The 11,991-nt window shown below is 38.3% G+C and overlaps 1 long non-coding RNA gene across 2 annotated transcripts in view; it reads left to right on the plus strand.

Moving 5' to 3' along the window:
• LOC137211654 (uncharacterized) overlaps positions 1–10,217 on the plus strand; it is a 72,795-nt gene extending 62,578 nt beyond the window's left edge. For both annotated transcript variants that reach the window (XR_010937175.1, XR_010937174.1), the window contains exons 2-3: positions 4,913–5,257; positions 9,902–10,217. This is a non-coding gene — a long non-coding RNA (uncharacterized lncRNA). The remainder of the gene's footprint in view (positions 1–4,912; positions 5,258–9,901) is intronic.
• The last annotated feature ends 1,774 nt before the right edge of the window (positions 10,218–11,991 follow it).

The raw sequence follows: 11,991 nt of genomic DNA on the forward strand, positions 1-11,991 counted from the left end.
TAAAAGGAATCCAAATCAGAAAAGAAGAAGTAAAACTGTCACTGTTTGCAGATCACATGATACTATATATAGAGAATCCTAAAGATGCTACCAGAAAACTACTAGAACTAATCAATGAATTTGGTAAAGTAGCAGGATACAAAATTAATGCACAGAAATCTCTTGCATTCCTATACACTAATGATGAAAAATCTGAAGGAGAAATTAAGGAAACTCTCCTATTTACCACTGCAACAAAAAGAATAAAATATCTAGGAATAAACCTACCTAAGGAGACAAAAGACCTGTATGCAGAAAACAATAAGACACTGATGAAAGAAATTAAAGATGATACCAACAGATGGAAAGATATACCATGTTCTTGGATTGGAAGAATCAACATTTTGAAAATGACTCTACTACCCAAAGCAACCTACAGATTCAGTGCAATCCCTATCAAGCTACCAACGGCATTTTTCACAGAACTAGAACAAAAAATTTCACAATTTGTATGGAGACACAAAAGACTCCGAATAGCCAAAGAAATCTTGAGAAAGAAAAACAGAGCTGGAGGAATCAGGCTCCCTGACTTCAGACTATACTGCAAAGCTACAGTAATCAAGACAGTATGGTACTGGCACAAAAACAGAAATTTAGATCAATAGAACAGGATAGAAAGCCCAGAGATAAACCCATGCACATATGGTCACCTTATTTTTGGATTTGTTTCTGTAGGTATTTTTTCTTCCTTTCCTCTCTTGTTCTCTTCTATTGTGATTTGATGACTAACTTTAGTGTTGTGTTTAGATTCCTTTTTCTTTTTTGTGTGTATCTATTGTAGATATTTTGGTTTGTCTTTACCATGAAGTTTTGATATACTAGTCTATAGATAAAGAAGATCATTTTAAGTTGCTTGTCTTTTGGTTTCAAATGCATTTCCAATATCCTGAATTTGTGCTCTCCTCCTCTCACAATTGCTGGTTTTGATATCATATTTGTGTGTAGATTATTTCCTACCTTTACTGTATGTTTGCCTTTACCAGTGAGCTTTTCCATTCATAACTTTCTTGTTTCTGGTTGTGGCCTTTTCTTTTCCACCTAAAGAAGTTCCTTTAAAATTTGTTGCAAAGTTGGTCTGGTGGTTCTGAATTCTCTTAGCTTCTGCTTGTCTGTAAAGATTTTGATTTCTTCATCAAATCTGAAAGAGACCCTTGCTACCCTCTACCCTTGTAGAGTATTCTTGGTTGTAGCTTCTTCCCTTTCATCACTTTAACTATATCATACCACTCTGTTCTGGCCTGCAGAGTATCTGCTGATAACCTTATGAGAGTTCCTTTTTATGTTAGTTGTCATTTTTCCCTTGTTGCTTTTAATGTTTTTCCTTTGTCTTTAATTTTTGTCAATTTGATTACTATGTGTCTCAGCACATTTCTCCTTGGGTTTATCCTGCCTAGGACTCTCTGTGCTTCCTGGACTTGGATGACTGTTTCCTTTCCTATGTTAGGGAAGTTTTCAGCTATTATCTCTTCAGATATTTTCTCAGGTACTTTTTCTCTCTCTTCTCCTTCTGGGACACTTATAATGTGAATGTTGGTGCATTTAGTGTTGTCCCGGAGATCTCTTAGACTGTCCTCATTTCTTTTCATTCTTTTTTCTTTATTCTGTTCTGCAGCAGTGATTTCCACCATTCTGTCTTCCAGCTCACTTATCCATTCTTCTGCCTCAGTTATTCTGTTATTGATTCATTCTAGTGTATTTTCCATTTCATTTATTGTATTGTTCATCTGTTTGTTGGTTCTTTAGTTCTTCAACATCTTTGTTAAACATTTCTTGTATCTTCTCATTTGTGCCTTCATTCTTTTTCCAAGATCTTGGATTATCTTTACAGTATGTTTCCTACATATGAACGAGTTTCATTCTAAGAGCACATTTGTAAGTCCAATTTGTTCGTAAGTCCAACAATGTTAGCCTAGGTACCCAACTAACACAATTGGCTATATAGTACTGTACTGTAATAGGTTTATAATACTTTTCACACAAATAATCCATAAAAAAACAAACACAAAAAATAAAGAAAACATTTTTAATCTTACAGTACAGTACCTTGAAAAGTACAGTAGTACAGTACAACAGCTGGCGTACAGAGGCTGGCATCGAGTGAACTGGCAAGAAAAGTTACTGACTGGAGGAGGGAGAGGAGGTAGGAAGTGGTAGAGCTGAAGGATCATCAGCAATTGGAGATGGAGGGCAAGCTGAAATTTCAATCATGCCTGACATTGATTGCACAGGTTCTGGTTCCTTCCTGGATTCAATTCTATCTAACTTCTTGTAAAAACCAGCCAGTGATGTCTGGGTAGTAGCTCTTTTTTTCTCATCATAGATGACACGGTAGCACTGGATTGCATTCTAAACAGCTGCTGCAACCTTCATGTACCATTCTATATTTGGGTCCTGTGCCTCAAAAACTAACAGTGCCTCCTCAAATAAATTCCCTTGCCATTTCCTGTGCTGTGAATCTCTTCAGTTCTTCAGTTACTTCTTCTTCCTTCTGTCTCTCTTCATCCTTTCTCTGGGCCTCTAAATCCATCAGGTCTTCATTAGTAAGCTACACAAAGTAAGGACACAAAAGCACAACCACTTGTAGAGGAGGCACACATGTGACAATGTACACCAGACACATGAGCTAACATATGTGATTAGACATGAGAAAGCACGTTCTCATTTTTGAAAGTTCGCAACTTGAAGTTTCATATGTAGGGGACTTACTGTACTATCATGACTCTGAATTCATTTTCGGGTAGATTGCCTATCTCCACTTTACTTAGTTGTTCTTCTGGGGTTTTATCTTGTTCTTTCACCTGGACATATTTCTCTGCCATCTCATTATGTCTAACTTTCTGTGATTGCAGTCTCCACTCCACAGGCTGCAGGGTTGCAGTTCTTCTTGCTTCTGCTGTCCGCCCCCTGGTGGATGAGGCCATCTAAGAGGCTTGTGCAGGCTTCCTGGAGGGAGGAACTGGTTCCTGCTCACTGGTGTGTGGAGCTGGGTCTTGTCCCTCTGGTGGGAAGGTCTGTGTCAGAGGATGTGTTTATTGGGCAGCTGTGTGTTCAGGAAGACTTTAGGCAGCCTGTCTGCTGATGGGTGGAGCTGTGTCCCCACCCTGTTGGCTGTTTGGCCTGAGGCATCTCAGCATTGGAGCCTACAGGCTGTTGGATGGGACCAGGTCTTGGTGAGAAAAGGGCGGCCTCCAAGAGGGCTCACACTAATGAGTACTCTCCAGAACTACCTCTGCCAGTGTCCTTGTCCCCATGGTGAGTCACAGCTGCCCCCCACCTCTGCAGGTGACCCTCCAATACTAGCAGGTAAGTCTGGCCCAGTCTCTTATGAGGTCATCACTTTTCTCCCTGGGTCTTGGTGCACACGAGACCCTGTGTGTGTCCTCCAGGATTGGAGTTTCTGTTTCCACCAATCCTGTGGAATTCCTGTGGTCAAACCCTGCTGGACTTCAAAGCCAGATTCTCTGGGGCTCCTCCTCCTGTTGCCAGAGCCCCAGGCTCAGAACCCTGATGTGGGGCTCAGGACTTTCACTCCTGTGGGAGAACTTCTGTGGTATAATTATTTTCCAGTTTGTGGGTTGTCTACTGGAATGTATGGAATTTGATTTTATCATGATTGCATCCCTCCTATCATCTCATGGCTTCCTCTTTGTCTTTGGATGTAGGGTATCTTTCTTGGTAGGTTCCAGCATTTTTTTGGCAATGGTTGTTCAGCAGTTAGTTGTGATTTTGGTGTTTCTGTAAGAAGAGGTAAGCTCACATCCTTCTACTCTGCCATCTTGTGTCCCAGGCAAAGAATAAATTAAATTCAAGATACAACCATGTAAAGTACTGTTTAAATCCTTAGAAAAGATATTAATGTTACCCATTAGGGTGCAATTATTTTGTCTCAGCTGATGTGATTATAAGAACTGGAAAGGCCAAACAGACTTCTATGCATTATGACCTGTACACTTCACTAGTGAGATGGAATTCAAGATAATCCCTCAGAAGATATTGATTCTTATTTTACAGATAATTCTAACCATGAGTTGTCTTGTTTGTCAGGTCAAAGCTACAAGAGAGAAGGGAAATACTGCTGGCTACAGATGCAGTGACAAGAGGCATAATAATGAATAACATAGGGAGGAGACATTAAAAATGTATTACAGCACTTGAGCAGTAACTAAGTTGCTTATAATGAGAATGAGCAATAAGAGAAGGTTATGTCATTATGCATTGTTTAAGAAATAAGATGAATATAATAAATTTTAGAAATATTTTCATCAAAACACAAAGTAAAAAGTAAAAGAAGGATTTCTTCACCTGTGTAAATTTCAGTTCCTCAAAATTCTGATTATATGAAAGTGCCTGGTAAATGAAGCTTTGCTGTGTATACACAATCACCACCACCGTGTGAAATTCCACCAAAGCTCTCAGCACCTGGCAAGAGCTGTGTACCAGAGCTGAGGCATCACAGCACAGAGAGAATGAAGAGTAGGTCATTGTGATAAAGGCTTGATCAGAGTTGAGAGTCAGAATCAAGTTAAGAATGGGACCCTCACACTGCAGTGTTTATCTACACCTCTGTCTTGCACTAGTGTAGGGGTGGAAAGCCAGACAAAGCCCTTTGCACTGGAGGACCAGAATTTTGTTTTCCTGGCTTTTTACTGGCTTCTTAGTATGAGAATGACCTTATAAAGGAAGAATAAAAGAAGAGGAAAAGGATAACCCTGGAGTCTTAACCTTTTCTAAAGAATATTTTCATCTCATTTATAGAAACAGAGGGGAGAAAAAGAGTAGCCAATAAAATTTTCTGGAATGAATAAGCGGTTAAGTGAATGAATAAATGAAGTGAGACAAAGGTTAATATGAATCATCTTCCCTGTTTTTACAGATTTCTAAACTCTCAAGTGAGCATTCATGGCAAGCTTTCCAATCACATCGTTTCTGGAAGAATACTGGTCAAATCCAGTGTGAAAGACTTCATGGAAATAGCCAACACTTTGAAGATGGTAGCACTGTGTAGAACATTGACGTGGTCATTTTTGCCACAGGATATACCTTCTCATTTCTTTTCTTCAATGATATGTGAATATCACTGATGACCAAGTATCTTTATATCTTTGTGTATTTCCACTTCATTTGGAAAAGTTAACTTTGGCTTTCATTGGTTTAATCCAGCCAGTGGTAACACCAACAATGGAACCCCACAGTCACTGGGCCGGATGTGTGTTTAAAGGTAAGAGAATGTTGCTGAATGGGTTCCCATTGTTTCTCTGCTACTGCTAGGTACACTGAACCAGAGGAGTATTAAAATGAAGCCAGTTTAAATTAAGGGACTGGACAATTACAACCAACATTACTATTCACTCATTTCTTTCTTTTAAAATAAATCCATCTTCCAGTCAGATTTTATTTAGCTTAAAGGTCATAACAAGGCCAGATTTTTTGTTGTGTTAGCTTCTGCTGTATAACAAAGTGAATCAGTTATACATATATCCCCATATCTCTTCCCTCTTGCATCTCCCTCCCTTCCACCCTCCCTATCCCACCCCTCCAGGTGGTCACAAAGCACCAAGCTGATCTCCCTGTGCTATGCAGCTGCTTCCCACTAGATATCTATTTTACATTTGGTAGTGTATATATGTCCATGCTACTCTCACTTCGTTTTGGAGAATTTAGAAATGTCTGAAAAAGAAAAGTAGGAGAAATCCATTTATAACAGTTTTATAAATGTGGAAGACTTTCCCATCTTTTTCTTTTTTAAGTGATTCTGCTTCGCAATACAGGAATAAAAACTCCTATCTCTGTTGCTAACAGGTAAAAGTCAGGTATGTATTTTCTTTATAGGGGTTCTCTCTGAGATCCTTTTAATCAGCTTTGGAGAAGCTCAGCACCAGAATCCCACTTTTTAAATTTCCTGGAACCATACTCTGTCTTTCCCTGGACCCTTCTTTATACTATATTTCCTTTCATAGGACTGAACAGGTTGCCCTTCTCTGAGGACATGATGGTTGATATTGTCTGGAGAAGACAATACCTTCTTTGTGGGAAAAGGTGGGGCCCTCCACCAGCAGACAATTACAGGGTCTATGGGCTTAAGGGAGTGGGGTCTAAAAAGGCAAAATCGATGAGTCAGATTTTAGACATAACTTCTAAAACCAGGGAGGCAGCTTCCAGGAATATTCAGAGAAAAGATTGAAAGCTCCTTAAGTAGGCACTTATTCTGTCCTTGGCTTTAATATTCAGGTACAATTTGATTATCCTACAGGCTAAGAGAAAATATTTCATAATGTAGAAATGATAGAAACAAAGCAGAAATTCACTGATGAAAAATGTCAGAGTGCTTACGATGTGCCAGAAACTTTGCTAGTCAGATGCTTGTCAAGGTATCAATAACATCATACCCAACAACAAAGAGCTCCCACCTGATGGTAATTAAATGCTTCCCAACTAAGAGAATGAATCTTCACATAAGCTAAGACCACATATGTGTCCTAAGAGACAGTCTGAAGGTGGGAGGAATAATGTTAATGCTCTGATCAGGAAAAGACCTAAGGCAACTAGAATAGTTTCTAGACTCCTCTTTGCCATCTTTTAGGAGACTTTCACATAGGTCCATTTTTAGGTTTAGTAACGAAGTATAATGACCTTAATACTTAGAACAGGAGAAGAATAAAGCCAAATTCAACCTTTTGTAGCCAGATTCTCCAAACGTATCCTTAGATAATTGCAGTGAATTGTTAAGTAAATGTCTACTCCATACCTAAATATTTGCTGAGACCTCTGTAGACTGTAAAAAAGACTATAAGATCTGATCACTGCCCACAGGCAGCTTACAGCACAAGACTCCATGTGCACAGACCACACCCAGACAGTATACAAAGTAGAGACAAGCAATGGTAAGAGCAATTAGGTAGGGCAAGGGTGGCTGGCTGGGGAGAATTCAAGTGGTCAGAAGGGGAGGACTTGAGCTTTGCTTTGAAAATAACAGTTGTTTATGCAAAAGGGAAGGAACGAGGCTGAGCCTCCCAAGATGAAGTGTGATCCCAGAAACTGCAAAGTCAGTAATGGTTTCTCTTCCCTCTGCACAGCCAATGAGAGTCATGTGGTTTGTTTATAGGTATACTCAGAATCTTTAGCAGAGGCTTCAGGACGATTATAACAACTCCATGGACAGAGTTGCTCCTCTGGCAGGAATGAAACCCAGTTTGCTATCTCTCTTAGCCACTGATCCCAAACTAGCAGTGGACGGTGTCTTTGGACTATGTACCCCATACCAGTACCACCAGCAGGGACTGGGGAAATGGGATGGAGTGCAAAGAACCATTCTGATACAGAGTGAGTGGATTCTCAAACCCATAAGGACCCTCGGAGGTACGTGAAGACATCTGCCAATCTCATAAACCAACCTGGTTCCAGTTGCTCTGTGCCAGCCTGGCCATCTCAGTGTTCATGATCACCTATTAACATGACAGAATAAAGCAAAGGCTACAGGGGCCCAAGTCCATCCACTTCCTAAGGCAATCCCTGCTGCCTTTGGATGGCTTAGTTCCCCTGGCCTGGCTTGCTCCCAGAAAGGCATTTATTATTATTAATAATGTAAATAAATAAATATAATAATATATTATATTTAAATATAATAAAATAAATAAATAATAATATTAATATTATTAATAAAGATTATTCTTTATTTTGTCATCCTTTGAAATTATGACACCAATTGGTTCAAAGGATAATGTCCATAGATCACTGAGACAGAAGGTTTGCCTGGCTGTCATTGTCTTTCTCTATCATTGTCTATTAAGTGCTCACGTGTGCACATGGCACTGTAACCAGCAACGGTAAGATCCCACACTGGTTGAGCATCAGTTAAACGACAAGCCCATTGTGGAATGTTATTTGAATTGTATCTCCATTCAGTAAGAACATTTAGATAATGGTGCCTTGATCGTATGATCTCTATGTATTTATTCGTAACAGAGTGGAATTTAAAAGATGCCCACTGCCCTTAGTGTATGGCAGGAGTCTTGTGTAATTTCAGTTGCCCAAGATTCAATGATATAAATATAAATAAATGAACATTTATTTTTCTACCATGTGCTAGCCACAGTTCTAGGTGCTTTACATGTGTTATCTGATAAACTTCATAACAGTATATACAAGGGAAGAATTTTAAATTCCTCTTGTGGAAGGTGTTAGCTAAGATTGCCCAAGATGATATATTATAATAAATGGTGGTTCAGCGTTTGAACCTGATACCAAAGACAGTGTTCTTTACTGTATATCACACTCCCTCTCATTCATTTTAAACTGCTACATAGTTTACATACTAGAATATTTAAAACCCTGCTAGTGTGATATGTATTCTCTTTATTGCCGATTGCCTGCTGAAGTAAGCAAATTGTTACATTGTACATAGGCAAAAGATGTATTTTTCTAACAACACATAAATATTTATAACAGAATGCCTTGCTGAAGTTTCTTTCTTCCATATAATTTACAAATTGCATATTACCATGATGTGAAGCCAAAAATATTTTCAAACTATATTTCCTAACATGAAAATGTTTATCATCTCAGTCCATTTTAAATGTTTGACTAAAAGAATGTACATTTTTTTTACATCTTTACTAGAGTATAATTGCTTTACAATGTTGTGCTAGTTTCTGCTGTATAACAAAGTGAATCAGCTATACGTATACATATATCCTCATATCCCCTCCCTCTTGTATCTCCCTCCCACTCTCCCTATCCCACCCCTCCAGGCGGTCACAAAGCGCCGAGCTGATCTCCCTGTGCTATTCAGCTGCTTCCCACTAGCTATCTGTTTTACATTTGGTAGTGTACATATATCCATGCCACTCTCTCACTTCATCCCAGTTTACCCTTCCCCCTCCCCGTGTCCTCAAGTCCATTCTCTACGTCTGTGCCTTTATTCCTGTCCTGCCCCTAGGTTCATCAGAACTTTTTTTAAAATTCCATATATATGTGTTAGCATACGGTATTTGATTTTCTGTTTCTGACTTACTTCACTCTGTATGACAGACTCCAGGTCCATCCACCTCACTACAAATAACTCAATCTCATTTCTTTTTATGGCTGAGTAATATTCCGTTGTAAATATGTGCCACATCTTCTTTATCCAAGGAATGTGCATCTTAAAGAATCTCCAGTTAAAAAGCCTTTCTTTGAATGATTAATATGGTATATATCATCAGCTCCCAATTTCTGGCTCACAAGTGAAATCTGAGGTAATGATAGTGTAAAATGTATATTAACGTTTATTTTCACATTATAAAATATTTGAAAAGGCATCTATAAATCCACCAATCTCATTGTGAGATTCGTTAGTGTTGTTCATCAAATATTTCTCATTCTCTCTCTCTGATCACATGGTAGGAATTAGCTTTCTTGCCCCCTTTGAAGTTTGGTACGATGATGTGATGTGCTTTGGCCAAATAAATGTAAGTAGATGTGAAATATTTCACTCCTGTGTAGAATCTTTAAGATATAGTGGCAACCACATCTTTCCTCTGCTGAGGTTGAAATAATTGAGGAAGCAGGTATACAGATGGAACCTTCCTCGGTCTGGGTCCCTGAGTGGTTACAGGGAGCAAAGTCTGATTTCATAGAATGAGGTTTGTTGAGTGACTGATAGGGAATGCATAATCTGTCTTATCCTGACTGATACATTGTTACATCAAGGGTTTCTAGTTCTTCATGTTCCCATCACACTTTATCTACATAAATATACAGTTTTTACATGGACATAATCCATGATTATGGACATAATCATATCTTCTTTGTCACTTTTCAAAATATTATATTGTAAACATTTTTCTCAGTTTTTTCATGAACATTGTATTTATCATTTTAATAGTTGACTAGGGACTTCCCTGATGGTGCAGTGGATAAGAATCTGCCCACCAACGCAGGAGACACAGGTTCCATCCCTGGTTCGGGAAGATCCACATGCTGCGGAGCAACTAAGCCTGTGCGCCACTACTACTGAGGCCGCATGCTTCGTGCCTAGAACCAGTGCTCCACAACAAGAGAAGCCACCACAAGGAGAAGCCCTCACACCGCAATGAAGAGTAGCTCCGCTCGCCGCTACAAGAGAAAGCCTGCACACAGAAGACCTAACACAGCCAAAAATAAATAAAATTAAATCTTAAAAAAAGAAATGGTTACATAATAGCCTACCATAGCAACATGCAATTATTTATTAACTATTTGTCTATTATTTAAGTTGTCTCTGTTATTTTATCTCTATCATGAATAATGCAACTAAAATTATCTTTGGACATGTAGCTTTTTTTTCTTCAAAATTATTTTCTTGGGATAAAGGAAAGAAATAATTGTTTTTCTTTCAAGTTTATGGTACGGTATTTTATAGTCAAGCTTACAGTACCATTATCTTAAAATTGGCATAAGAATTTTGGTAATAGTAACATTGAGAAAAGATTATTCTTTATTTTGTCATCCTTTGAAATTATGACACCAATTGGTTCAAAGGATAATGTCCAGAATATTAAAAAGCTGTCTGAAAAGATATTCTGCTGAGATAAGATCAGGGCACCCTCTAAATCTGACATCCTGATAAAGTAAACAACTTGATCATAGAATTTTTTACTTACTGTAAATGACTTAAACTTATATGAGCATGTGTCCTAAAGACAGCTAAATTGTTTCTGTTGAGACTAAATTAGCAATCTTTCACCCTCATGCTGAACAAAAGCAATATTTCTATAGACTTTTTTTTATTGCTGGTAAACATCTTTACACTACATTAATCCTTAGGAAAACCAGACTGGTTACCCTGCTGAGAAGCAAAAAACTCTGCTTTCTTCACTTTATACTGGTCATTTTGATGAATAAAGCAATTTTATTTCTTCTAATTCAGAGAATATATCTCTGAGATTGTCTTCCACTTTTATATGCCCACTATTTTACATTTGTCTAATACTATTTTCCAAGGCACTCAAAATGCTTCTTAGATATTATCCCATAAATGCTTAGTAAAATGATGAAGTCAGCACTTTACAGAAATATTTTCACCATCTAGAGCCACCATTTGTGAAATTTTTAACTACTGCTAAGGTTATCTCTTCTTTCCTTCTCCTCTTCCCTCGTTCTCACCTTATGCATTATTTTGGTTTTCTCTTAATTTTCAGTGACTAAGAGATTAAAATCACCGCATCTAACACCCTGACAGTAAAGATGAGTGCTGCACAGAGAGATGTCGGGGGGCCCTTATTTCCCTAGTGCCCACTGATTTATGAGTACCAGTTATAAGCCAGGCATCTACTGACACTACCTAATCAGCGCTTGCATACTGACTCCCCATGTGGGCACTCTCTCCAGACTGAGTGTCTAAGAGGTGCTCCTGGGCAATTCTGTGAGACCGTGGTTGGTCACATGGTCTTTTTAGCATTCGATTCTTACCTCTCAAATGGAACTAGTCACCCCTATTTTGCCATTCGAAAAGAGTGGCTGAGAAAATCAGATGAATAAAACATGCAAGAGTGCTTTGAAATTGTCTAGGTACATACATAACCACATTAATCTAATAAAATATAACTGATGCTATTATAAAACACTCTATCACTAAGGGAGAAACAAAAAGATTAAAAAAAAGTTTTTTAAAGCTGATTTCTCCAGAGGAAAAATCTTATGATATGTTATACCCTATTGTGGGAAAAGAGAATGTGGCAGAAAAAAAACATTGTTTTGAGAAATAGACATTTTACACTGATAGGCATTTTGCATTTATAAACACTGAGTTCTTTAGAGACCCAGTTCTAAATTAGTTTTCTGCCACCACCCCAGTTATTCTCACCAGCTGCCAGCAAACTGAATTAAAATCTTGGGTTACTCCTTTCGTGACTTTGAGAATAATCGCCCCATCTCTCACAGACAATGGAGTCGGCTTCATTGTTAATGGGAGAATACTGAAAACACATTCCCAAA

Source organism: Pseudorca crassidens, chromosome 2 (assembly GCF_039906515.1).
Source record: "Pseudorca crassidens isolate mPseCra1 chromosome 2, mPseCra1.hap1, whole genome shotgun sequence".
In the NCBI taxonomy this organism is placed as follows: domain Eukaryota; kingdom Metazoa; phylum Chordata; class Mammalia; order Artiodactyla; family Delphinidae; genus Pseudorca; species Pseudorca crassidens.